We start from the raw sequence: 28,000 nt of genomic DNA, 5'->3' as shown, positions 1-28,000 counted from the left end.
TTTCTCTCTCTCTCTCCCCCCTTCTCCGTTCAAAAATCATTGGATTTATGACAGTGGATTTCAGAAAAGTTCTGCGCCAGTTTTGATGCCTGCTAAGCACCCTGGCAGGATTAGAAGAGGCCTCTTGATGTGTGCACTCCAGTGTGTTGAGTAGTGCGTTGTGGTCAGGGTTATCAACTGAGGAAAAAAGCCTCTAGTACATAGTGCATAATGATAAGGCTCGTTATACACATCAAGTGCTGAAAGCAGAGAGTGAGAAAGAGCATGTGTATTTGTTTAGAATCAGTAGAGAACACTATCACATTTAATTTGTTTCGTGCTGCCTGTTCCACCTCTTTGCTTTACATTCATAAACAGCAGATTGGAGGAGATGGCTAGCTTCACTGTAGCAGCACCATTATGGGAGATGCAGGGAAAACAGCGCAGACCTGCCTGAATGAAATGGCCGCTTACACTGACAGTAAATTGAAAGTTTAACACGGTGGCACAAAGGAATAATAAAAGGCTGCGGATAGACTTGTAAAAAAAACAAAAAACAGTCTCCATGTTGTAAATTGTAATGAAATGCAGCGGTAGCTTTCCTCTGATCTGGAAATAAACAGGAAAAAGTTGTGTAAAATCTGATGCAAGATTTACTATGCCATGCTCGTATTGGCATATCACTGTGTGTATGTGCGTTCCTCAAGTCTAGACTCCTGAGGCAGACAGTCACCTTCACAGCCAGCTATCCCTCCGAACAGTCCGACTGCGTTGCTGTCTGTAATGATGCTGGGCGGCCTGTACGTGCAGCTGTAAATTCAGAATCGCTGAAGCGGTCTTGAAGCCGCCCGCAGTCTGACCCTTTGAGAGAAGGTCTGGCTTTGCACAGGTGCGAGACGAGGAAGGGCGAGGTTAGACTCAGTTAATAAAGCCTCAACCAGTTCCTCAGTCTGCCCTTGGAGATCACTTACATCAAAGCACCAATCAAAAACTGGTGCAGATATAATTTGTCATCAGGGATTTCCTGCTGGAGAATTATAGAGAAGATACAGGCCGATCAATACTATGGATTTTCACTGCAGTGGCTGATTGTCCAATTGCCGTGAAACATGTACCGAGATAAAAGGGCACGCCTGCCATTTTGTAACAGACTGCCGAGTCAGCATAGGGTTTGTCAGATACTTATAGGCTGCTGTGATAGAAAATTATCATGCTGCAGTGTCCAAGTACTATTTAACACATTTTCCCTCCATAGGATGTGATTCATCACAGATCCCTGCTCTCTCTGCTTTTGAGGGGAGCATCACTCCGCATCATTGTCAAGTGCGACCCTGGCCACACATGGATGGTGCTTAGAAGGAGCAGACACACACATGGATGTCAGTGAAATGCAATCCCTCCACAAAAATGTTGACTAGAATTAAGAAATAAGTTGGAGAAAGATGTTAAATCCCCTCAAAAATGCAGCACTGACCACTTCAAGCATTTACTTCAGAAGGTTCCTAATCATTTTAGATTGTTTCCAAAAACATGTATTACTGCTTTTGAAGACTTGTTTCACCGACTGACACTGACCCCCAGTCACATCATACACACAGCGTTAAAGGCGTCAGTGCACCTTTTTATCGAACCACTATCTTTTTTCCTACTCCTGCTCTGGGCTGACACTGATCATAAAAACCAATGGCCCAGAACCGTACAGCATGTGGACAGAAGGGTGGCATAGAGAGCAGCAACAGCTCGGCTCCATGTCCCCAGCTCTGGCCCATTCATGTTCGAAAAGCGACGTCGCATCTCTCTTTCAGGGAGGAGTGGAGTATCACAAGCAGGTACTTAAAGGCTGGCTTCTGCTGGGTAGCCTCGACGCCATGCTAGCAGCACGGCTCCATAGTTAGCAATGTTGGTCTGTCAGTTGGTTGGTTGGCCCACCACTTTGGTCCAGTTTGAAATATCTCAACACACTATTGGTTGGATTAGTATGTTTGTATAGACATCCAAGCTCTGAAGACGATGAATTCTACTGACTTCGGTAGTTCCCTGACTTTTCCTCTATGGCCATGAGAGAAAGAACGACATCTGTACTAAGTTGTATATATTTGAAGGATGAAGTGGTTGGAAGTACCAATAGAAAGATGGAAAGAGCAGGTTCATTTTTCTCCTGGAATTACATTTTCAGGGAAATTCCTGTCAGACGGACAGTACCCTAGCTCATGTCATAGACTGAAAGCAGCAAATCAGAGTGGGTGGGCCTCAGGGAGCCCTGAATGGAGCCCAGACATGTCTGTGTTGGTTGTATACGCCGAGCCAGTCTCCAGACTGAGGGCAGCAACTTGCAGGGCTGCATGCCAAGCAGAGAAAATGAGAGGCTGCAGCTCAGTGACAGAAGCAATGACCCTTAACTGAACAATCTTTTACTGTTTATGGATGTGCCGTTGCTATAATGACCCACTTTTACAGCTGGTCTGCCAGTTTAGAACATTAGCTATACTTTTGTACATTAAGGTAGAGTTGGCAGTATTACCAGTAGGGACGACCACAAGAGTTCATAGAGTGAGAATCCACTAGTCATAGAGGTTCTGGTCCAGAGTGAGATTATTGGTCAGCCAAACAGGTACTGTAGGGATTCAGCTTGATTTTAGGCCCGATTCATTCGCCCCCAACTAATTTTAGGATCAGGTAGAGTTTTGGGCTCATCAGCTGTGTGCTGACCTACATCGTGAGTGGGGTCCCGGCACCCAATTAATCATCCGAACAACCATCGATCCACCTCCTCAGTGTTCGGATGGATTTCTGGCATGTCAGAAATCTGGTCGGCTTTGAGGATGCCGCCATCTTGTTCCAGTAGAAATTTATTAGAATCTCTCATGAACACCCCCAGTCAGGGGTTGTGTTTAAATGCGCAGTGAGAGCGCTAGATGTGTGTCCAATTTGTGCAAGTGAAAGTGAAATATGAATTCTTCTAAATTTTCTTTTAAGGAAATATAAATTGTGTATAATTGTCCATTTTTTTCCAGGAAGACCAAATACTTTTTGGACATATTTTTGGAAACACTTAGCGAGTGGACCATTGACAACATTCACAACACTGCGGTAGCACAGACTCCAACTTTTCATTTAACTCCTGTTATTTCAGCACCTGCTGAATCTTCAGCAAGTCTCACACAGTTGGTGAGGGGCAGGATGGGGCTTTAGCTCGCCGTAGTGGTCTTTATTTTACAGTATGTGCCTATTTGTGACGATGGAAAATAACCAGACAGCCAAAACTCAGTAGCGAGTAGTGTAATCTCTGTACTCGTTACCTCTGTTACTCTGCTATTAAAAAACTTGAATTTCAGATAACCTTTGTGGCGATTATAGTTTCACTCCTATGATTTATACATGGACATTTTTACACTTCAGATTGAAAAGTTAAAAGACAAACTCTGCTCAGTTTACACACGTATATTATGTGCAAACAGATTTCTGAACAGGCATGACGTGGATATATTGACCACATGTTCAAAGACAAGATGGTTATTTTCACTTCTGAAAACTTAATAGTGGCATAATAACAGTCCTAAGATGAGAATGATAACAGCTTTGAGCCTGTCCTGTCACCAGCATGGGCCAGTGACTTCACGGTGTCGTCATGTGGCGTCGTTGTAACAACCAGCTACACTGGGGGTGGGGGGTGGACTATCTACACCTACCAAAAGTGAGTAGAGTCGAGTTGAGCCGGTACCAGGCGGTGGAAAAGACACTCTACGTTAGTAAACAGAACATCAAACCAGGACAATATGGTGAACCAGGGGCTGGTCTAGCTGAACCGATTCTTCTCTAAGTCAAAGGCCAACTACAACAAAGTTTACCTTTTTCTTTTCATTCCCCGCTGTCCTACCTGCTGCCTGTCTTAGATGATGGTCGTGCAGATGAGTGTTTTGGGAAATATACACACAGCAAAATGAATTCATACTGTAAGGTAATGAGGACTTGCATGAGCTGTAATTGTTATTATTGCCAGGCACAAATTGAAAAGCATAACCTGTCTGACACCAGCTATCAGTTGTCATTATGTGGGAAAACATGCCCTCATTGCAGATAGCTGTCTGTTGACACCCAAAGTAATTTAGGAGGTAGTCGAGCTGTTGAAGGCTCTCAAAGGGGAGGACGAGCACTTGATCAGAGCATTTTTATGTCTTCAGAGATGATTTGATTTCACATAATGTCTATTTTACAGTCAGATATGCCATTAATTTGCACGATAGCGAGCCAAAATGTGACATTTTTATTTAGATGTCCCCACAATGTTTGGAGAACAGTTGGGTGGTGTTTTTCTTCCGTCAGTCTTTCAGAGTGGTGGCGTCTCATTATATCATATCTAACAGAGCAGTGAATAGCTGCCTCTCTCCTCACATTGCTGTGTCAGGTCAATGTGCCATTTTTTTAAGTGGTGACGGGAGGGAGGAGGTGGGGGTACACTGTTGACAGCAAGATGATGATTTCACATTTAACTCTTTGTTGTTGTTTACTAACAGCAGAATCTAACAGAAGAAACAAAGAAATTACTTTCGCCTGCATATTACATTGCATCCTACAGCATCCTGCTAAAGAACTGAGCATTTCTTGCAGTTAAGCTGTGGAAGTCCCACCGAGAGGTACTTAAATATGATCCAGTATCCGTAGGTACAGTGTCAGGCGGCACAGGCCGGTGCTCTCTCTCCTGTTAGCTCAGGCTGGCAAACTGGGCAAGTCTGTGCTTGGTGCCTGAAGCACTGAAGCGAGAACAAGGGGCTTCTTTCCCATGAACTGGAGCCAAGTGCCAGCACTTAAGGTGAAGGGCCGAGGCGCTGGAGAAGTAATTTAATCTGAGGCTCTGCCCAATTCCCTGGGCGGCCGAGTTTAAGAAAGGTCACATAGAGAAACAGGCACTGGTGACCCCCTCCCAATTACGGGTGCTACAGCAGAACATATCACAGCACCGTCCAAAGTGACAGTCATTTAGCAGCAACTCATCTGAGGGGAGGAAGTGGGAGATGGATGATAAGGAAATAAAAAAATGATTTGCCAGGACCTGTTAGCCACTTCTCTACACAGGCCTGCTGCTCCCACAGCTCCTCCCTGTCTTGTTCACGCACACACTCGTGCACTCTCTCTCTCTCTCTACCCCTCTCTTGTTCTGTCTCTTCCCACCCCCTGCCACCCCTGCTGCCCATCTCCCTCCTGCTCCACAGACACGTGACGACTCCGCATGATTATTGGCGCAATCACTCATGTAACAGCCTGCCCAGCTTTCCGTGGGGGCTCCAGTATTTGTCACTGTCACTTCCCCAAGTGCTCCGCCATTGTCTTGGAAATTGTATGTGTAAGGCAAGAGATGCCTGTGACCCACTTCGACAAGGGAGCCAGCGATGTGAGGGCGCTCATCACACAAAAAAACAGCAGTTTGATGTGTCCTATTATGTGTCCCAGCAAGAGCCATAAATAATTGTGACAAGTTTTTTGTTGCGCGTGAAAGTCCTTGACTCTACCTCCTGTTCCAGCACCTCCTCTCTCGTACGGAGACGCTGCCAAGCACCCCCGATGATAGATGGCACGGTGCAGCAAATGACAACGGGATAGATTTTTAGTTTGTGCTTTGGAAGGGATCAGTAATGGTGCTTTGCTGTACAAAGCAATAAAAGAGAAGGACAAGAGACAGAGGGGGAGAGCGAGAGGAAAACTAAAAACAAGATCCATCGATGCCGGAGAAGGAAGAAGAATGATGGCCCATGACGCAGGATTTTTGGACATTTGTTGGCCACTCACTACAAAAACATTCATAAAAAATGCATCAGATACACTTCATGGTATTATGTTGTCCACTACCTCTGAAAAAGAATAGTCTTCTAACAATAAAAGAACAAATTGATGTGCCCCAGTACAACTGCATTGTTTTTGTGGTTTATCTTTACCTGGGACAAACAGAAGCTGTATGCAGTTGTTCAACTATTCATTTGAGTGCATTGTTTTTGCTCTGCGTTCCTCGCCAAACGGTGATTTCGGACTGCTCAGCAGAGGCAAATCTTTCTGTGAAAAATCGACGCGGATGTTGGATAAAGTACCACCTGCAGGTCCTGGGTGCCAGGCGGGCAGGATACTGCTAGACAGTATGATCAGTCATGGTAATGAGCGCAAGGCTGACGTACAGTACATGCCTTGAATTATATGACTTTGAGGCCTGGGCACCCTCCATCCAGGCCTCAGCCATTAGTTCAGCCGCGCTCTCCTTAACTCAGAGTCAAGCTGAGAAGTTTTAACAGCTCCATCATTCCCTGTTTTCCTCCCTAAATTGTTCCACCTCTGCAGCAGTGCAGAGTAGGAGTGCTCACACAGGTAAATTAAGACTGTGTGCTTTGATGTAACGTGGTCTTTAGTTAAGATAATATATAGAAAGCTTTTTTTGCCTGAATTGCTCGAGTCAACAAACCGGTGTTTATTTGTTTAAACCTGCCTCAAGAATGAGATGAAATAGAACGAGTAGTTGATATCAGCACAGCACTTTAAGTGATACGACAGCATGTAAGCATGTTTGTGCTCATGTTTGTCTTCTTTAGTTTGACCGCAGATGCATTTGCTAATTGTATTCTGCTTCCCCTATCACAATTATTAATTTATGTCTTAAGACCACTGCGGCAGTGATGATCATTTATGTCTCCGCATCCGATAGTTAAGAAGCGGGCTTCCGTAAAAATCCATCATGTACATCAATGCCCATTACTGAGGTAATTAAACAGGAGGTAATACTGCCAGATATCGTAAAATATCAAGGGCTGATCATACGCCTCTTAACACTGTACAGCCTCAGCACATGGAAATGATGCAGTAGATGAGGGATCAGCTGCAAAAACTCCAACACACAAATGTAAATGTAATTTGTCTACTTGAGAGTATCTGTACCTTTCCCTATGAAAAATACTAATTATTTGAAATATACTGATTACAGCTAGCCGAGAAAGTGGCATTAAAGTAATTACTTGTGAGCCCTCTCAGAGTTTGTACATTTAGCACTGTACCACCATTAGGAATAATCTGTCCAATTAAAGGTTGTGTAATTAATTAAGTGCACATTCTGTGAAGAGGAGAGGGAAGAAAATTTATCAACCTGCTGAAATATGACCTATCTTGTCCAAAAGACTAATATGTTTAAACAAAAGATGAAAATTGATGACAACATTATTTGTAACAGAATGCTCACTGTGCAACTATGATGCATCTGTACTTGGATTCGGCTTCGTAGCATTGTCCTCACAAAAGCTGTGATGTATTACCCCCGGCTGCCTGGCAGTAACTTTCAATGAAGGGCGCCCTGCCTATCTAGTGAAACAGTGTGTTACTTTGTCCCACTTCACATCTAAGGCCTTCACTGTAAGCAGCATCTGGCAGATTAAGGCATGTTTTCGTATGAGGGAAGAAGAAAACATGAAATCTGTTGAGGCTATCACAGAAACATAAAGTCGTGGCATATGATGCATAGGAACTGAGAAAGTGTTGGTGCTGAGTGGACATCCTGAAACCACCACCCAGAAGTGTAGTAGAGCAGAAAACATCTTGCTGCGCAAAACCTGTCGGGTCATTTCTGTTATAGCAAGAAATGTTGAGCCAGTGTCCTTAGTGTGTGTTTGTGTGTGTATGCATCTGAGAGAGTGAGCAAGATGCCAAGTGCACATTCTTTCACCTGCCATCGCAGTTTGTTGCCAGCTCTGCATATGGCCTAAACTGACTCTTCAGGGAACAGGCACCACAGACCAATAGTTAGTAAGGTAAAAATACAAACACAAGTCCAACACTAGCATGACCAAGATGTGTGTACACAGTGGGTGTACTGCAGCAACACATTTATCTCGGAGCCACTTTAGAATCGAGCTCTCAGGAGGTGCAAAATTATTTCAATGGCATGTAAATAATATAAAGTTCTAATAGCAGGAACTTAAAGAAACGGGTGCTGAATTTCAATACAACAAATAAACATTGTATAAAGCGGGGCAGACACTGTACAGACTTGGCCCAGTTTTAGCCCCAGATCAGTCGCCCCTGGCTAATTTTAGAATTGGGCCAACTTCCAGCCCGGTCAGTTGTCGTTTGACGTGTCATGTGAGCGGGCTTGTGGCACCCGAACCACTATTGATCTGGCTCCTGGACGATCAGATGGATTTCTGGCATGTCAGACCTTTTGGTCGACTGTTTTGCAGTGCAGGCCCGTGGTCCAGTTGCCCACAGTTTTTCATGAAGTTAGTTCAGTGTGCTTTTGTCAGTACAAAGACAACAACATAACAAAATGACACAGACAGGATATCACATTTTGTGGACAGAATCAGTTGAGACAAGGCAACGTGAGCTCTGGCAACACATCATCAGAACGCCACCTTTGCCGACCACAACAGGAGAAGTACTGGTAGGAGATTAGCACTGCTCTATAGCGGTCCAAGGCAGTTTTTCTTTTAGACATCTAGGCCATCTTGCTTGAATAGAAGTTTATTGGAACTGTTAATGAACATACCGATTTCTTTTCTGTTTCGGAACTTGTATACTTATTAATTTAAATGTGTGAGCTTGTGCTATTAAAATGTTTAAATAGTAGAATAGTTAGCTCCAGAAAATGACCGTTTCTCCAGACAGTTAACACTTACATTATGCTCAAAGCGACATGACTACACAATTAGAAGGAAAACTTGCTAGTGTGGGATGACTGTGGTTCAGTGGGTAGAGCAGTCGTCGCCCAATCAGAGGGTCGGAAGTTCGAATCTTGAAATTCAGCACCCGTTTTTTTAAATTCCTGCTATTAGAACTTTATATTATTAACATGCCACTGAAATAATTTCGCACTTCCTGAGAGCTCGACTCTAAAGTGGCTCCGAGACACTGAACCCCCAGGTTGCCTCCGATGCCATTGGTCGAGTTGGCGCTGCAAATGGCTGCCTCGGTTCCTAAACAAATTCCTTGTGTGTAACATACTTTGCCAAATAAAGGTGATTATTATTATGATTATTAATAACAACTTCAAGAAAAAACCCGTGACACAGCAGGAGTTCAACACAGCACTGTGGCAACAAAGCCAACCAAAACAAAAGCCCCTAGAATCAGCCAGCAAACAGTCACTACAATGCTATGCAGCATCACCCAGCGAAGCTGAATATCCAATATTACTTCTACCTACTTAATTACATTCAATATGCATGTTGTGACACAATGCTGGCATTTTGCAAAAATAGACAGTAACTAAGTACATTTACTCAAGTACTGTACTTAAGTACAATTTTAAGGTATCTGTACTTTACTTGAGTATTTCTGTTTTCTGCTACTTAATACTTTGACTTCACTACATTCTAGAGACAAATATTGTACTTTGTGCTTATTTAGTTAGTAATTACTTTTCAGAATTAAATCAATTAAAAAAATACAGTATAATCATCAGACTTTATTGATTCTTGGTAGAAAATTCACAGGCTACCCAGCAGTATGTAAAGTACTTCAGATTATAAGTATATAAGGTAGTTATTAACTTGGCCTTTACCGTTACAGCATTAAATGATACAATGAAACATCAGTAATTACAGTTACAATAGGATGTAAATCAATGTGAACTGTGTCATTTTACATAATGAGTACTGTTACTTTTGGTACTTTAAGTACAGTATATTTTGATGCTAATACTTTTACTTAAGTAACATTTTGAATGCATGACTTTATCTTAGAACAGAATATTCTTACTCTGTGGTATTTACACTTCTACTTAAGTAAACAATCTTAGTACTTCTTCCACCACTGGAATTGTGTTGAATTTATAGATATGTAAAACAGCAGCAGCTATTACAGAAATGCTCTGAACCCTGAAAGGTCAGTGGTTAGCGTCAGTGAGGCAGGTCGCGTCTCCTCGCTGTCTGGAGTCAGTGATTTCCAGGTTTAAGGCACTGACTTTGACACTGTCCTTCCTTCACACTGTCTTTAAAGAGCTTAAAGAAGAACGAGGACGTATTATGAGCACGTTTTCTATTGTACAAGTCATCTCACAAAGGCAGGTTATAGTTTGAGCTGTAGCCCCGGTGTGCTGGGTGGTGGAGGGCAGTGTGCAACAGCACCTCTCCTGACTGCCATCCAGCTGACAGCTCACAGCCAGGGGAGGGAGGGAGGAAGAGAGGCTCAGAGGAGAGGGAGACATAAATCCTATGTCCTATATAAAAAGAAATACTATCCATGTCAAGGAAAGGTGGGATGCCCTAAAATGAATGATAACAGACTCATTAAAACTAACGGCCGCCTAAATGATGAATAGCTGGCCTCCTGAAAAGAGCTTAGGACAATGTCTTTAACACATTAAGACTGCAGTGCTCTGCCTAAAGGTGTTATCGGCCCTCTTCTCTTTCAACAAAGTATCAGCTAGGAGCCCCAGTTCACCATCAGGCTCACTTATGGAAAACATTTAAACCACTGAGACACACATGTACACATCACCCACCAGTTCATTTTGTTGTACGTCAGTTCTACAGAATCGAATTTTGGGATTTGCGGTTGTAGAAAAGCGTACTTTAAAAAAAAGTTATTCATGTCTGAAATAAAAACAACATCAGAAACAAAACAAACTATAAACCGCCTAATTTATTCCACATCAGCTGGCATTTGCAAATGAGAGCCTAACAAGGCCCTGCTGAGTTTGGGCGCTACAAACAGACCACTATTAAACATTAAACCTGGCACCAGGCTTTAAAACCAATAGCCAGTGTCAGAGACAGATCTCACATTCCCAGTGATGACAGTAAATTAAGCTGAACTATCTCCACACATTCAAAACTGTGCACATCTTTTTCGGACTGTAAAAACTCAGCCAGCGTTCATCAAGTCTAAACATTTACATCTGCGTGACATAAACAGATTCCACCGCTGTAAATACTGCTGAGAAGAGACAGAGCCTGGGCCTGTCAAGGGGAATGAAAATGAGGAATGGGTGACTTGTGTGAGAGGCCGACTTCTGAACTGATAGACGTCCGCTGCCGAGCAGGCATGATGGGAGCAGACGCGTCCGTGAGCGCACCCTCCCCCGTCTCTTCTGTAAACACGAGCGTTCCACACGCACCAGAACGTTATTTAGCAAAAGCTTTGTTAAGGATTCAAAGAGCTGCAGTGACAAGCGCTATGTGGCTCATTCAGAATGCTTTACTTTGCTCTATGAATCATGAGAACTGATGTTTATAATATAGATGTGTGTAGTCAGAACAAGGAGGCGGCAACATGGACAGCCGTTCGGTGGGCCGTGAGGCTGGATGACAGGGTTTTACATTCAGAATTTTGCATTTCAAATACATGAGATGGCATATTTATGGCATTTTAATTCCCGTCTCAGTGTACAAACCTGCTCTATGGACAGACCCAGGAAACAAGGCTTTGATCCAGCCGACAGCATGTCCCAGTTCTACATCTGATCTGGTAACACCACACAATACATCAGCAGCATTTCTAGTTTCATTCTTTCATAAAGTCGTTAACAACATGGCTCAGCTGATTTGTTGCCTGCCCCCTGCCCCCTGTCTTTACAGTGAACATTTATATTTTGATACCCCAGGACAAACTGAGCCTGTCCTTTAGGGAGTGTGTGTTCAGACTGAGTTTAGCAAAAGAGAAGACAACAAACAAAATCCAGCTGAAGTAGGTCATTGGCTCTGAGGTCTGAACAACTGTTGGGTGTACAGGATTTTTACAGACAGTGCACACATGCATGTGAAGTTGGAGTATGAACAGTGGTTTCAGAAAGTATCCAGAGCGCTTCGCCTTTGGCACGCTTTTTTATAGATTTTATTTTAGAGAGATAAAACTGCCATTTAGCCCAGCAGTCTACATTCAGTAACACATGATGACAAAGGCGGCACAGTGGCGTGGTGGTTAGCGCTGTCACCTCAAAGCAAGAAGGTTCCCCAGGCTGACCTTTTTGTGTGGAGTCTGCATGTTCTCCCTGTGCCTGCATGGATTCTCCGCAGGTACTCCGGCTTCCTGCCACAGTCCAAAGACATCCAGCTTAGGTTGACTGGCGACTCTAAATTGCCCGTAGAAGTGAGTGTGGGTGTGTGTGGTTGTTTGTCTACATGTCAGCTCTGTGATAGACTGGCGACCTGTCCAGGGTGGACCCCGCCTCTCACCCAGTGTCAGCTGGGATTGGCTGCAGCCCCAAGTGACCCCATTCAGGTATATGTGGTATAGATAATGGATGGAAAATGACAAAGTGAGTGTTCAGACCTTTTGCTGTGACACTATGGTCAGGTTTGCTTTGGTTTTCTTGGAGATGAAAGTGATAGATTTCATTTCTTGATTTTTAATAAAGGGCTGAAAATGGTCGTTCTGTCCATTTAAAGTGAAATCTACGCTGTGCATACTTTCTGAAGCCGCTGTATATGTTAGTGTTACTGATGACTGCCACGGAGCTTGGCTACTACTTGGTGCGTGAAGTACACCACAGTACACCTCATTGCTTTTAGCTTCCTTAATCTGTGAGCTGTCAGTTGGTATCTTGAATAAATTACTGCAGTATTTCATTTAGTGTGGTCATTTAAGACACTGTAATGTTTCTGATCTATATCACATACTGTGTACTGTACTGTGAGCATTTAAATGTGCTCGCTTTGCTAACAAACAGTGACCCTGTAATCTCTGTAATGATTTCAAATGGAAGCTGTTTAAAGAAGATGGTAGTTTCACTGAAGTTGTGGACAGGAGTTGCAAGGGAGGATGATGGGGGTTTCTAGGCAATTCAAGCACTTGTACTGCTTGATTATACATAGCGATGCTCTGATAAGACTTCATTGAAATTTACAACAAGCAATCTCTACCATATGGACTCGCCAAATGGAGATCACAGACTGGCAAAAGCAATCAGCTTTTTAATTAACAGAATTAACAGTGCGATGTTAAACCATAATGACAGCAATAAAAACAGTTGATGTGACAATCAAAGTGCACCAAAAACATTCATAACCATTATTTTCATTAGTCTGAGAGGAAGACAATAGCACTGAGTGGGGTTATATTGGAGAGGGATCTCAGACCCCACTGTAATCACACTTGAATTAGCTGCAGATACTGCAAATACTCAAATAGGCTATAAAACATGGGGTCACGGGGAACACTCGTTTGGGTTTATCTTGGACACTTCATCTGATGTCAGAGCGAGTGTTGTCAGACGCAATAAACATCCTGCATTTTGAAACATTTCTGAATTTGAGACGAGGCACAAATCTACAAAGTTGGCCGATCCACCGCGATTCACCTTTCAAGCTTCCATTGCTGCACTGCAGTTGGAGATCTGATCAGCAGCTGAAAGACTTTGGCAGAAAATAGCTGTTTATTATATACTATAAAACAAGCGCGTGTGCACATAAAAGCACAAACGCACGCCTACACACTTACATGAACGCAAGCGCACACACACACAAACACCTGCGCATGCAGAGATAAACCTTAGCAGCACAACAAGGGCCATACCCCTGGCAACAGCACACAAAAGAAAGTCAAATTATTAGAAATAATGAAAAGCCATCAATAAGAATTCTGCAGAGACTCATTTCATTCTGTTTTCAGCAGCGTTTTTCAGCCCATTATTTTCTGTAAATGTTAACATCGCCAGGCCTGCCTATTGATTCTATTATTTTTGACCTTGCATTAGTGTCGGCTAATCTTGCATGCTATAAAATTTCATTTCATAGTGAAAAATACTCCAAGGCCCTAAGGGTGAGTTATACACAGGTTGCAGCACCCCTGGGATTCATAAGTGCACATGCGGGTAAACAAACCGTACATTTAATGTTTCTTAGATGAGTGAGCAGCGCTGGGGGTTTCATTTCTTCCTAAACCTCGGGATCTTTTTTCCTCCTTTCTTTCTTTTCTGTGAGGTGCCTCAAAGTGAAGGTTAGGTAGAGAGGCTCATTCAAAGATGAATGTGAGCATCTTCCAAAACGATATTGTGTTTTCACTCCCGTACACAGGCCTGAGAAGAATGCTGAGCAACAAATACCTTTTTTTTAATGCATGTATGAGGCATCACTGAAGATTGTTACATTTTTCAGATCACAGAGTGGAATGACCCAAGTTTGACCTGGGAACAATGAAGCAGCAGCTGCTTTACATCAGCTATTATTCAACTGACACCTAATAATACCCAGTAGTAGTTGAATAAATAGAAGAGGAAGGTTAGAGAAATCATTAAATATCTGATGAGAGCTGGTGCCTTGATAGATAAAGTAAGAAAACATGCTGGCATCATTTTTTGTTTTTGTTTTTTTTGTTTTGGCGGTGCAGCAACCATAGATATTACAGCTGTAACCCTTTGGGGTCCAGGCCACTAATAAGAATTTTTTATTCATTTTATTTGTATTTCATAAAGCAAAGCAAATACTTGAGCTTTGTTTTAGTTTGGGAAGCCACTTTGATCACAAAGCTACCCATCAGCTCATTTTGAAGTGTGTTAACTATAAAATCTGCATATTCATATAGTCATATTTGTAAAGCTATTGAATGGAGCAGCACAAACATCCTTACGGTTTGAATGTTTAGAAAAGCTCTAGTGTAGATAAAGTACAAGAAACATTTTGCGTGTCATAACTGCCCTGCACCTGTTTATTGTGGATGTAGTCACAACCCAAATAACACCAAATATTTTTATCTGTATTATCAGGAGCTTCGGAGTGGAAGCCGGTGGTAGTCGTAATAAAGTTTACCTGAGAACTATTTTAACAACAGCAAAGCAATATCAAAACATCAAACTACTCAGTCAGCAACATCCAGGTGTATTCGTCTGTATCCTCATCCCCATTTCAAAACCATAATGTGGGGAATGTTTGATTATTTTAGTGAAACTTGCTTTTTGTATATGGTCAAGAGTTCCATTAATGCACTTGCCTTACAGGCAGCAGACAACGAAATGTTGCAGAAATAGAAGCAATTTCTTTTTATTTTATCATCTGCAATGGAAGTGGAGTATATTTTAATAGTTTTTTGATTGATAGGTGTGATGCTGAATGCGGAAAAAAAAGAAAAAGGCTTCTTTACTTTGGGATAACGTGAACATCCAAGAGGTTACATGAAATGGATTTGAGTTGTACAAGTAGTTTATTGCATTTTTACAGACTATTTCTCTTCCTGTTGTTAAAATGGCTCTCTGGTCACCTTCCTTGTGGCTACACCTCATGGAGAATGTGTTACCTATGAAGTATATGTTTGTTCATCCAGAATTCCTGAGGGATGAGTAGGTGATAAAAATGGGTGAAGTACGGGGCGTAACTCTCTTTAGCATAGAATCACTTCAGTCGTTTCACGCAACAGACTGCAGTCTCAGCACAAACTCAGAAGTCTCGCTTTTCACCACAGACCAAAGTGAAGGAGAGAGAACTTTGTGTTTGCTTTGACGTCTCACGAGGGTCTTCACAGTTCTGCCTGTAACATAGGGGTGAATGGTCAGGCACCACTACAGATTATTAGTAAACACATGCACAAATTCATACACAGATTTATACTCCAAACACATCAGAGTTCAAGTAGTGACAAAAGACATGAGCAGAGTTATGATTTAATAAAGTCCTTTCGGTCTATCAGACCAATCCCAGGTCTAATATCTGATTAATCTTTTTATTCTTGAATCATGTGATGTCTTTATTATCCGCAGCACAACAAGGGCCATACCCCTGGCAACAGCACACAAAAGAAAGTCAAATTATTAGAAATAATGAAAAGCCATCAATAAGAATTCTGCAGAGACTCATTTCATTCTGTTTTCAGCAGCGTTTTTCAGCCCATTATTTTCTGTAAATGTTAACATCGCCAGGCCTGCCTATTGATTCTATTATTTTTGACCTTGCATTAGTGTCGGCTAATCTTGCATGCTATAAAATTTCATTTCATAGTGAAAAATACTCCAAGGCCCTAAGGGTGAGTTATACACAGGTTGCAGCACCCCTGGGATTCATAAGTGCACATGCGGGTAAACAAACCGTACATTTAATGTTTCTTAGATGAGTGAGCAGCGCTGGGGGTTTCATTTCTTCCTAAACCTCGGGATCTTTTTTCCTCCTTTCTTTCTTTTCTGTGAGGTGCCTCAAAGTGAAGGTTAGGTAGAGAGGCTCATTCAAAGATGAATGTGAGCATCTTCCAAAACGATATTGTGTTTTCACTCCCGTACACAGGCCTGAGAAGAATGCTGAGCAACAAATACCTTTTTTTTAATGCATGTATGAGGCATCACTGAAGATTGTTACATTTTTCAGATCACAGAGTGGAATGACCCAAGTTTGACCTGGGAACAATGAAGCAGCAGCTGCTTTACATCAGCTATTATTCAACTGACACCTAATAATACCCAGTAGTAGTTGAATAAATAGAAGAGGAAGGTTAGAGAAATCATTAAATATCTGATGAGAGCTGGTGCCTTGATAGATAAAGTAAGAAAACATGCTGGCATCATTTTTTGTTTTTGTTTTTTTTTTTTTGGCGGTGCAGCAACCATAGATATTACAGCTGTAACCCTTTGGGGTCCAGGCCACTAATAAGAATTTTTTATTCATTTTATTTGTATTTCATAAAGCAAAGCAAATACTTGAGCTTTGTTTTAGTTTGGGAAGCCACTTTGATCACAAAGCTACCCATCAGCTCATTTTGAAGTGTGTTAACTATAAAATCTGCATATTTATATAGTCATATTTGTAAAGCTATTGAATGGAGCAGCACAAACATCCTTACGGTTTGAATGTTTAGAAAAGCTCGAGTGTAGATAAAGTACAAGAAACATTTTGCGTGTCATAACTGCCCTGCACCTGTTTATTGTGGATGTAGTCACAACCCAAATAACACCAAATATTTTTATCTGTATTATCAGGAGCTTCGGAGTGGAAGCCGGTGGTAGTCGTAATAAAGTTTACCTGAGAACTATTTTAACAACAGCAAAGCAATATCAAAACATCAAACTACTCAGTCAGCAACATCCAGGTGTATTCGTCTGTATCCTCATCCCCATTTCAAAACCATAATGTGGGGAATGTTTGATTATTTTAGTGAAACTTGCTTTTTGTATATGGTCAAGAGTTCCATTAATGCACTTGCCTTACAGGCAGCAGACAACGAAATGTTGCAGAAATAGAAGCAATTTCTTTTTATTTTATCATCTGCAATGGAAGTGGAGTATATTTTAATAGTTTTTTGATTGATAGGTGTGATGCTGAATGCGGAAAAAAAAGAAAAAGGCTTCTTTACTTTGGGATAACGTGAACATCCAAGAGGTTACATGAAATGGATTTGAGTTGTACAAGTAGTTTATTGCATTTTTACAGACTATTTCTCTTCCTGTTGTTAAAATGGCTCTCTGGTCACCTTCCTTGTGGCTACACCTCATGGAGAATGTGTTACCTATGAAGTATATGTTTGTTCATCCAGAATTCCTGAGGGATGAGTAGGTGATAAAAATGGGTGAAGTACGGGGCGTAACTCTCTTTAGCATAGAATCACTTCAGTCGTTTCATGCAACAGACTGCAGTCTCAGCACAAACTCAGAAGTCTCGCTTTTCACCACAGACCAAAGTGAAGGAGAGAGAACTTTGTGTTTGCTTTGACGTCTCATGAGGGTCTTCACAGTTCTGCCTGTAACATAGGGGTGAATGGTCAGGCACCACTACACCACTATTAGTAAACACATGCACAAATTCATACACAGATTTATACTCCAAACACATCAGAGTTGAAGTAGTGACAAAACAACAACACTTTTTAAAATAGTTTTTTTATTACCAAAATGTCATAATAAGCTAACTACAGTGTAATGGGTAGTGTTTTGCCCGTTGTGATATGCAGTGCACTGTAAATGGAGGCCAGACATGAGCAGAGTTATGATTTAATAAAGTCCTTTCGGTCTATCAGACCAATCCCAGGTCTAATATCTGATTAATCTTTTTATTCTTGAATCATGTGATGTCTTTATTATCCCACCGTGTTCCTTGCTTTTCCTAAGATGTGTGTTTATCCATTTTTAGTGTTCCTCCTACCTTACCACACTTTTCAACTTGGAACCTTTGACACAAACATGCTGGAGCTGTTTGCTTCAGCTCCAAAATGAGAGCGTGAGGAAGCTGGGGACAGCGAGAGAGACCCAGTGAGTTCCAACTGCGGCTGCCTGTGTTCTGGGTGTCACTTTGGTTAATAATCTCCTACCAATCCTTCAACTTGTGTGCACGTTCGGGGCGCTTCAAACCATGAAAACAGCTGGCTTTGTGCAGCCCAACTGTCAGAGTCTCCTTTGCTGTCGATGATGGAAATATCAAACCGGTGAGGCGTGAGTGGACATCTCAATCTGAATCTCTTCAGCTCAGCTAAACCGCAGCCGTCCTCCCACTGATAATTCATGCAACATACACTCACATTAGGAGCCCACTGAACCGTTGCTATACAGTCCTCTATGTCCTGCAATAATGCACGGGCAACATCAAGCTCAGTAATTCTGTTAAACTTGAAATGAAATGGATTGTTGTCATTTCCTTGTCTTGACTATCACTTTGATATATAGTTGTTCAATGGCCATCAATTCAATATCCTTTCAGGCCCCAGCACTGACTGGTACTCTTCTCAGATATTAAACAAAGTAGTGAATCCAATGAAAAAGCCCGAGTTCAGTGATACACACAAAAGAAAGCATTTTCTCACAAAGTACATACTTCCGGAAATGATCTCCTTTCAGGGAATGAGCAGTTTGGCGTGGATACTATCAAGTGAGCACAACATCAGTCCTTTCAGCAGACTGTTGCTTCGCCAGCATGCACTCAACCTCCCCATTTATTTTAATCATCACAGCAAACGACAAAACAAGGAGTAATAGGTGCGGCGTTCCATGGAAATCATAATCAACATACACGTCTGAGCCATTCATCAAATAAAAACAAAGAATGTCTCAGTATCTTCATGGAGTGCCTGGATCTTTAGATTTATTAGGAACTAGACACAGTGAAAATTAAAACATATTAGTGGATTCATGTTCCACGGAGACTGCATTGTAGTCGGATGTTCAGAAGAGAGGAGCAAGGAATGTTGTTTGTTTTTCCTCTGCAGACCACCATCACATGTTTTCAATATGATGCGAGTTGGAGATAAAGTGATGGAAGTCCCGGGAGCTCATCCAAGTTTTACACAGCACAAGGACAGACCCCCTTAAGCCCACACAGTTGCTACAATTCCCCCTCTCATGGAGGATGTAAAAAATAAATGAGCAGATGAGCTTGGTTCTGACAAGTGAGGGACGTGGCGCTCCCTGTGCATTTTTGATAGTGATCTAATTCATCTGGCAGGCGTGGATGTTGATTAAATCAGAATGTCAGCCGCTTGACAAGACAAGACACAAACCCGCATGGAACCTGTTTGAACAGTGTGAGCCATGCACGATGGCCGGGGAGATCTGAACTCCACATGCCGCCCTGTTATCATCGCTTCCCACAACATGTCCAGAGAGACAGACAGACAGACAGACAGATGGAGAGAGACGTGGAGGAATCCACCGAGGCCCGCCTCTTCTGTTCTCTCTCAGGGTGACATCAGCCCTCTGACACTCTGGGTAAACACAAGGGTGTGATGGCAGGTCCATGTTCTCCGCCACTCATGTGCTTGACGCCTCCATCAAATCTCTTTGACAATCACAGAGCTTGAGGCAAAACATACATATGTGCTGAAATCACTGGCTCTGTAATTATGGGGAACAAAGCCTCTCTGAGCAGACTCACTATATGAAAGAGCATCAATGGAAAACCGGAGCAAAGAATGCTTAGGGCTGGTCCGACGGCAGCGGCTCACAGTAGGAGTGAGGCAGGTTGCTATTTAACTGATGAGTGCCTCTCTACAGTCACTGTATCAGTGGAAAACTATTGCTTTGCCTCAAATTCAACACAATACCCCAACCATCTGCCAAAATATGACAACAGACGGATGTAAAAGCACCTCGGGAGGTGATATGCTCATTGTTTGAGATTCCTTACATGCACAAGAAATGCAAGTTTGCTGACAAGAGTTCACTGTTGTCTAATCACTGTCTTTATGTAATATCTATCTCACAAATCGAATTTACTTTTCTGCAACTTTGTTCACAATTCTCAACACGTTTCTCTTGTTGAATTGAAACTTAGCACAAAATGAATAGACTGAACTGAGACCATGGGCACCTTGTCTCCTGGATGCACAGCTCCAAGGAGGTCAAGGTTTCATGTACAGAGTCACTCGTCTAATCTGCTTTGTCACTCATAAAATTTACACAACATCTCCCTCTTGGAGGCCTGTCAGTTTGCTGCTGCCTGTGGCTGTCAGAGATCACAGATAATTACTCGGAGGGATCGGGGAAAGCCTTGATTATTTATAGGGCCTAACGTCTAAAGAGGAAAAAAATGCTTTATGCTGCTTTGAATCTTGTTAGTAAAATTTTAAATAGTGATAATAAAAAGATTTGTATGAACATTCCACACAAAAAGTGGCAAACACTTTTTGTTTCTTATTTATTACTCACAAAACGAAGATGTCTTTTTGTATGAAGTCCAAAGTGTGAGATAAAACTGATCTGCATTCTCTGAAGAGCAAATGACCATTAAAAATTCAGAGTGAACTGTCATATAAATATCTGACACCCTCCTGTTCCTACCAGTGTATGACATGCCTGTCTGTCGTGCCGGGCCGTGACTCGATCTGCTGGTCATATGACGTGAACGTGAAAGTAGCAGCTGCTGTTTCCTAGTGTTATTGTTCACCTGCTTGTTGTGACCTCACCTGCTGTTTTGTGTAACTCTCTCCCTTGAAAACAAAATGAAACGCCTGTGAGTTGTACTAAGTCGTGTGCGAGACAAAAACAAGGCGCTCTTTGAGAAGCGATGATGATCGTGTTACAGTGACGACTGGTTTTGATTCACCTCACATTCAGACCATTAACAGCTCTTTTTATTTTCCATATCGGATGCTGCTCCTTGTAATGGTTTAATCTTCCAGCAGTGTTAGAAATTTCATTACTACATAAGCAACAATCAAAGTTTAAAAAAACTTCAGGTCATTGTTAATTGATGAAAATAATGAAAAAAAAAGCCTTTTTCCCTGAAACGTCTCATTTTTTCTAAAACTAACCATTGAAGTGAGAACTATAAAGAAATAATTACGTTTTTGTGAAAGAATAAAAATAAATATTGAACTAAATATAAAGGACGACTGGACTAAAGAACTATTGTGGTTCTTATGAGAAGCTAAACTTGCTGTGGGTGTGACATTAATATTTCCTTCTCCTGTGATTATTTCTTTAGATATTTGCAGCGTTAGCCAGTGTTTTAGCTTCTTCTTTCTAGCTAAACCCAGACAATGAGCAGTATTTTAGTGAAGAAGCAATTGAATAACTGCTCTGCAGTGGAGAGCACCGGTATCTGTGGTACTGCCAGGTGAGCTGAACGATGCACAGTGAACGTGCACAGTGGCTCAAACAGCCAACAGTTGGAAAGGAAAACTAGATTTGCTGAGGAGAGTCCATCTGTTGTACTAGTGCGGACCAGAGTGACATGTGTGAACAAGCAGACGGGGTTGTTTCCACTAATCTTGTGATAGAAGAAGGACACGTACCTGTGGTTACTGTTAAACACAAAGATGGCAACGGGTGTAGGCAAACACTTAGAAGTCTAAAAGGAGGCAAATGTGTAACTGAGAAAAGCTGGACTAAAACTACTATTACTTATTGTAGCGTTTGTTGACCAATTATGATGAAAGGAGCAAATAACATGACGTAGTATATGAAGCCACAAAATGCTTTAAAGATTGAGGGTGTGGTGGCTCGGTACCTGAAACACAGGCCTTTCTCTCAGGTGAGTGGGGTTCAAATCTTGGGTGTGGCTTGTGGTTTCATTCCTAAATGTAACCAAGCAGTTTGTGTAGTGAAACTTTCATAATCTGGAAAAAGTATGACAGTTTTCCCCTAGCTAGCCGTTGTGTTTATGTCAGTTTCCATGACGACAGAGGCCATAGAGCTTGGTAGTGTGATGTATGTTGTTGGAATTCCACCCGCTACAATAGGATCAGTATATAAGGAAGCACCTCTATGGGTCATATGAGAGGGAGGGGACAAACGGCCATATGGGTCGTATAGGTTGGAGGGCTTGTTGGAAAATTCAGCTAATCTGCTTCAACAGGGCTGTCTGGGCATGTTTGATCAGACCGGCAATGACCTGACAAAGATCAGGCGGATTTTGTTTAAACCTCATTGGCACATAGAAGTATGTGACATCACGATGCGCCTAATGTTCCCTCTGATCAGACAAATGGGAAGACAAAAGAAACAGACAAATGTGTGACAGGAGCACATCTGGCCCAACATGGGCACAAAATAGTGTTGTTTTGGAGCCCATCTCACAAAATAGGGAAGTGGTTAAAACATATGTTTTGCGGGACTTTAATCCTGTTTAATTTAACCTCCGTGTAATAGTGCCAGTGACCAGTATCCAAACCGTCATCACTCCAAATACATGTGCCTATTTAAATCTAATACGCCACTTAAATGCCAGCATAAATCAGTTTTATAGTGCACATTACACATCACATTTCAGGATCAAGCTGGGGGCAGGTGCCTCTCTTCTCAGAATTACATGGAGAGTTTGCAGACAGATATAAATTTACAATTAGTCTCATTCTGGCGACTTCTTAAGGTTTGTGACAGCGTCTGGGGTTCCACTAAAGGCCATGTGTGTGAAGCCATGAATTTCTTGCGACAGGCTATGATACCAGAGAGGCTATATTTAGGGAGGATAACTAGTACTGCACGGTATAATCTGACATTTGTACCACAAGGGAGTCATACTGCAGTGCTCACAAATGACAGTGTCACTGTTGGTTTGTGTCCCCGGTGGAATAGGTTAAAGAGAACAAAACATGTTTTTGCAGTGGAGTGCCGCTCTGCAAGACAGATCTAATAAAACTGTATTTGATTGTGGGGGTATGATCTGACTGCCTGTCACTGGTGAGTGAGCCCCCTGAACGCGGAGACAGCAGCAGTCTGGTTGAAAAGGAACAAAGAGTCCCTGGGAGCGGCCTCAGTAGACTCTGAAACAGGAGTCTGCATGACTGGCCTGCTTTTGATGGCTGACTTCAACAGGGCACTTCAACTTCCCCCTCTGCTTCTCCGACCCTCTAACCAGGGACAAAGAGAACAAATAGAGGCCACCATTGTTCTGCTGTTAATAGCTGTAGATGTCCTTACATTTCAGAATATATCAAGTAAAGCACAACACTTCAGATGAACTGTTCAGGAAGAAACATGCTGCGTATCATTTTATCAATCTGCAGCTAGATTTTCTATCTGTTCCCTCATGCGTTGTCATAGTATAAATTATCACGTCAACCAGCATATTAGAGTACCTGTCAAAGTCTTTTAAAGAAAACAGGCATGATGTAATTCTATTCAACCAGGCAATTCATTAGCCCAAGTCAAACACTCCTCCTGTAGCCGGCTGCCGCCGTCCTCCCTGCGGACGTGGAGCAGCCACCTAGGTCCACCTTCACCAAGGTGATCAAACCTGCGTCAGCTTACACCTGCCTCCCCCTCTCAGGAGGAACCAGGACATGCTGCACAACAAAGCTGCTGCGGCACACTTGGGGAGTTCAGCTAACTGCGTCTTCAATCACCACACCTCCAAGCCATCCAAGGATTGCAGGCGCTTAGGAAAAAAAAAAAAAAAGCAGGAGCAGAGTGTACATGGAGGAGTTTGTTTAGGATGCATACTGCAGCGGCTGATTGATATACAGGGACTGTTCCAGCCACATAGCCACTGTAGTGCTCCAGCAGTTATATGACACCTTGCGTTTTCCTATAGAGCCTCTGCATACTCTCCCTATGCACCCCGCAGAAGGGGAAGCAGTATCGCTAATAAACAGACATATGGAATATGAGCATTGAAGACATCTTTACTGTGAGACAGTAAAGTGGTGTTAGCAGAGGCAGTATTATACCAGCTAGATGCTCAGTGCCGATTTGGGGATCAGCAATGTGCAGGCAGGTTTTTTTTTCAATGATATGTTTGAATTATTTCTTATGGGTGTGCATAATGGCAATATAAATCTTTCTGGGTGTGCAATTACAAAGACTGGCATGGTCTATTCCCCGCTGGGTGATCGCCTGCGAACAATGACATATTACCGGCTGGCCGGCAGTGGTCATTAAGAACTGATATGGGATTTATGGCCAGTCTTTAAACATGAGATGGCATTAAAGAGATTTGAATACAGTCAAAATGGCACAAAGAATCCTGCCTGAGAAAGATGGAGCTAATGAACTGTGGTTGGATAGCAGGGGGATATAAAGTTATTTTGGGTAAAGCCAATTTCTCATCAAGCAAAATGAGTCTGATTTTAATCACAGGTTGTCAGAGTCCATAACCAGCTCACTGTATTATTATGATTCTGTATTGGTGGGGTTTTATAGGATTATAATGAGCAAAGTTTAACACTTAATATATTGACACAGTTCAATTTGTAGTAACAACATGAATTTTGAAGAGCAGATGACAAAATATCTTAACATGAAGTATGAAAAGCACAGTGAGGCTGTAGCACAGGAATTCAACATGAAACAGACTGTGAGAGATCTCACTCTGTTTCTGCATGATGACAAAAGCTCTCCACATAACCACGCTACTAATTTCCAGTGGCAATTAAGGAGTCTTACATTCCATGCGATACCTGCTGAGTGAGTGTAAGGAGCTTAAACATCAGATGTGTTCGTTGGAAAGTGAGAAATAAAGACTTTGCCTCATCATATTAGTGCCAGCCCTTAAAGTGACTGTTTATCATGAGGTAGTGCTCAAGGTTTTAATGAGCTCCCTGCCTGTTCTAGTATAATTCCAATTAGTCCCTCCGTCTCATATAATGGCATGATTACCTTGTGAAGCCTTCATTGTTTTCTGTACAAGCCTTGAAAGGAACCCTGACTATTTTAATCTGTTTCCCAGTGGCAGCACACCTGCCAAGCCAGTTACACCTCCTGCAGAATGATCACAGGTATTGGTTCATTAATACAGAGAATCGCAGTGTATGAATCCCCACCGGGCGCACCTAGTGGATAGATGAGAAAATGAATGTTCAAATCAGATTTTGACTGCATTTCTCTCTCAGTATTAAATACACACCACTCAAAGATTATATTTGGTAGGCCGTAGGAGGAGTTCCTAAAAGAGCCCTGCAAAACAGCAACAACGTGCATATTTCATTTCTGTTTTGGTTGCACTGTTTCTAATAATTCAGGGCTTCTTCAGTATCTCAGCTCACCTATTGTAAAGTGAGACTAATCTCAGTCAGAGTGATAACAAATCCTGCAGCTGTGTCAGCCTCTAAAGTAAGGGCCATTACCTCAATTTTGGTCGCTGCCATTTCAGAAGGAGAATGGAGAAGGAGCTATTTTTGATCAAAACCCAGGCAAGAGGTGAATCAGTCATTAGCAGCAGCCATTTGCTCTGTCATCTTGTTTGGACAGCCTGTGGCTTCCACTTGGAAAAAGGAAATGCACCCGTCTAGTTCCACACAGCTTCAGTGCTCTGCACACATAGGGCTGATTTTTCCAAGAAACTCACAGCACCATCAAAAAACCCATGTATTCCTGGTGTATTTGTCATAAGGGCATATAGAGAATATGCGTAATGTGAAAGAAACTGTGCGGTAAGCAAACGAATAATTGAGCTAATGTTGGTGATTCACGAACCTTCACAAACACAAGGGCAACGCACTCTAACCTCGCCATATTATCCCAGATATCTTGGTAATTGATTCAGAGCTCAGAGGACACCGTCTCACACAAGAAATGTTTCATTTAAATCATAATTTAACTGGGTATCAGCAGCAACGAGCACAATAGGAGAGGATGGTAATAGCCAGAGTCTAAAACTGAATTTAGATTTTCCCTCAAATTTGACTGGTGCAGAATAAGAGACAGGAGCGAAGAAATGGTAATCTGCAAGCAAACCCTTAAAAGAATCAATTTGGCAAGGTGTCTGAGAATGTGACTTTATCCGGCACTGTGATTCCGACTGTCTCCTGTAAGAGTGGGATGACTGTCTTTCTTCCCCGCTGACAGGCAGACCCGGGCCAAATTGACAGTTCTTTAAAGCGCCTGACAGAAAGCCGCATTAATTAAGTCATTGCTGGACTTTAATTGTGTTAAGAAGTTGAAAAAAAATCTAATATGAGAAAAGGTTACCAAGTCCTCTGTGGTGTCAGATTTTCTACTTTCTATGAATATTAATGTGCCTAATGAAGACAATCTTCGCTTCATCTCCCCATTGTTCTGTATTCAGGTGCCAAGCTTTCACAGCCATTGATTTGTTGTTAAAGAACAAATATGTCATGGGAGAAAATGAGTGCCATGTCTTTTATCTTAAATTTATCAAGAAAAATGCCTCTCTTTGCAGTTGAAGTGTGGCTTGTGTGTGTGCGCTATTCTAAAAAGATTTTAGCTGAGTGAGTGTCATGCAGAAGTTGTCAAGGTGTGTTCGGGTGTTAATTAGATGTGCTAAGCCAGTTTTGCTATTCCGCTATGAACAGGGAACAAACGTACGTTCAGATCTCATGAGGCGCTGTGGACAAACAGACAGCCGGCGAAACAAGCCAGGTCTTTGTGTTTAGCCTGTGGCATTGCATTATTTTGGTTTTAGCATCTGTACTTGAGCATATTCATTCAAAAACCAATGTGTTTTTAAGAACAAACGGTGTTGAATGCTATCAGTACAGCAAAGAGTAAACACACGGTGGATCGTGGTGGAGAGCTGCTGAGGTGCCACTGTGTGCCACTGCTGGCAGATGGAGTCATGTGATAAGATATTTGATGTCAAGTTACACGTCCTTTGTGCCTGCCACAGAGCCTGGGGGGAGAACAACACCAAGAACTCCCCAAGCCTCAATATTAACCGGGCATCGTGATTGCCAGGCATATTGAAAAGACGGAAATTCAAATGAATGTCTCTCCCTGTGATAAGACGACCTGAGTCCTTGTGAAAGATGAGCTATGGCTATTTCTGGAGAACGAAGTGCTCAGTCTCGCCACAGGGCAAACCCTGAATAGCCAGGGTTGGAATTACTTGAAAAGAAGGACTGGCTGATGTACTTGGCACTTGTCATTGAAGGAGTGTCTTTTGTTCACAGTGCCATAGATCTCATCTGAGGAAACTGTACAAAAGGACTCATGTATTTGTGAACCCTTTTGTTAAAAATTAACAGACGTGCGTTACAGAAGGGAAAGGGCTACTGTCAGAAAATGAATTTTGCAACATCTCATTTGAATTTGCTGTTTAAATTCGGTGAAACCTGGCTTGCAGCACACCCCCAGTGCTTCCTTTTCTCTGCAGCTGTCCTTGCCTTGGATGGCTGAGAATAGTCACCATAGCTAATTTATGTTGTGGGTTGGGTGTACACAAAGTGTGAAGGATGGGGAACTACGCACTTGTGGACGTCTCTTTATTGCATCTGACAGAGACGACTTCTTTCTGATGTCATCCTTCTGTGCATGTGGGAGTCAATGAAGTTCACATTGTTTCCCACCAGAGGAGACGCGCATGCACAGACACAGACACGCACAGGAGGAATCAGTCAAACTGTACCGAGATCAAGCCTCAGACACCATCAATTTAATGCTTCCTTCAAGGAGATCTGTGGTTTTATGTGTTGAAAGACTATATGGTAATTCAAGCCAAGATAACCTTATTCAGTGAGTCTGAGAAATGTGTTACTGTCTGCAAAACGTTTCAGCTCAAGAATGTAGATATTGTTCTTCTTGTCACTTAAAAGCCCAATCTGTAATCTATAAGTAACAGTTTATATCTTTTAAATGATGCTATTAGCAATGGTTTTGTCACAGCTCCGTGTTTATTTAGTGAAACCTATTGTTTTAAATTTGAAAAGCCACATTTTTAAATCAGTTAAATTCCTCAGCTGATGTATTTAACATTCATATGGACAAAAAAATAGAACCAAGTTGTGATTTTAATGCTCCTTCCCATAACAG

General features: G+C 42.1%; 1 protein-coding gene across 1 annotated transcript in view; it reads left to right on the top strand.

The window, feature by feature from the left end:
- tshz2 (teashirt zinc finger homeobox 2) overlaps window positions 1–28,000 on the top strand; it is a 96,797-nt gene that overhangs the window by 13,620 nt on the left and 55,177 nt on the right. The window lies entirely within an intron of this gene.

The sequence above is a fragment of the Monopterus albus genome, unplaced genomic scaffold (genome assembly GCF_001952655.1).
Source record: "Monopterus albus unplaced genomic scaffold, M_albus_1.0 scaffold212.1, whole genome shotgun sequence".
Classification (NCBI taxonomy): domain Eukaryota; kingdom Metazoa; phylum Chordata; class Actinopteri; order Synbranchiformes; family Synbranchidae; genus Monopterus; species Monopterus albus.
This window is presented reverse-complemented; position numbering and strand designations above follow the sequence as displayed.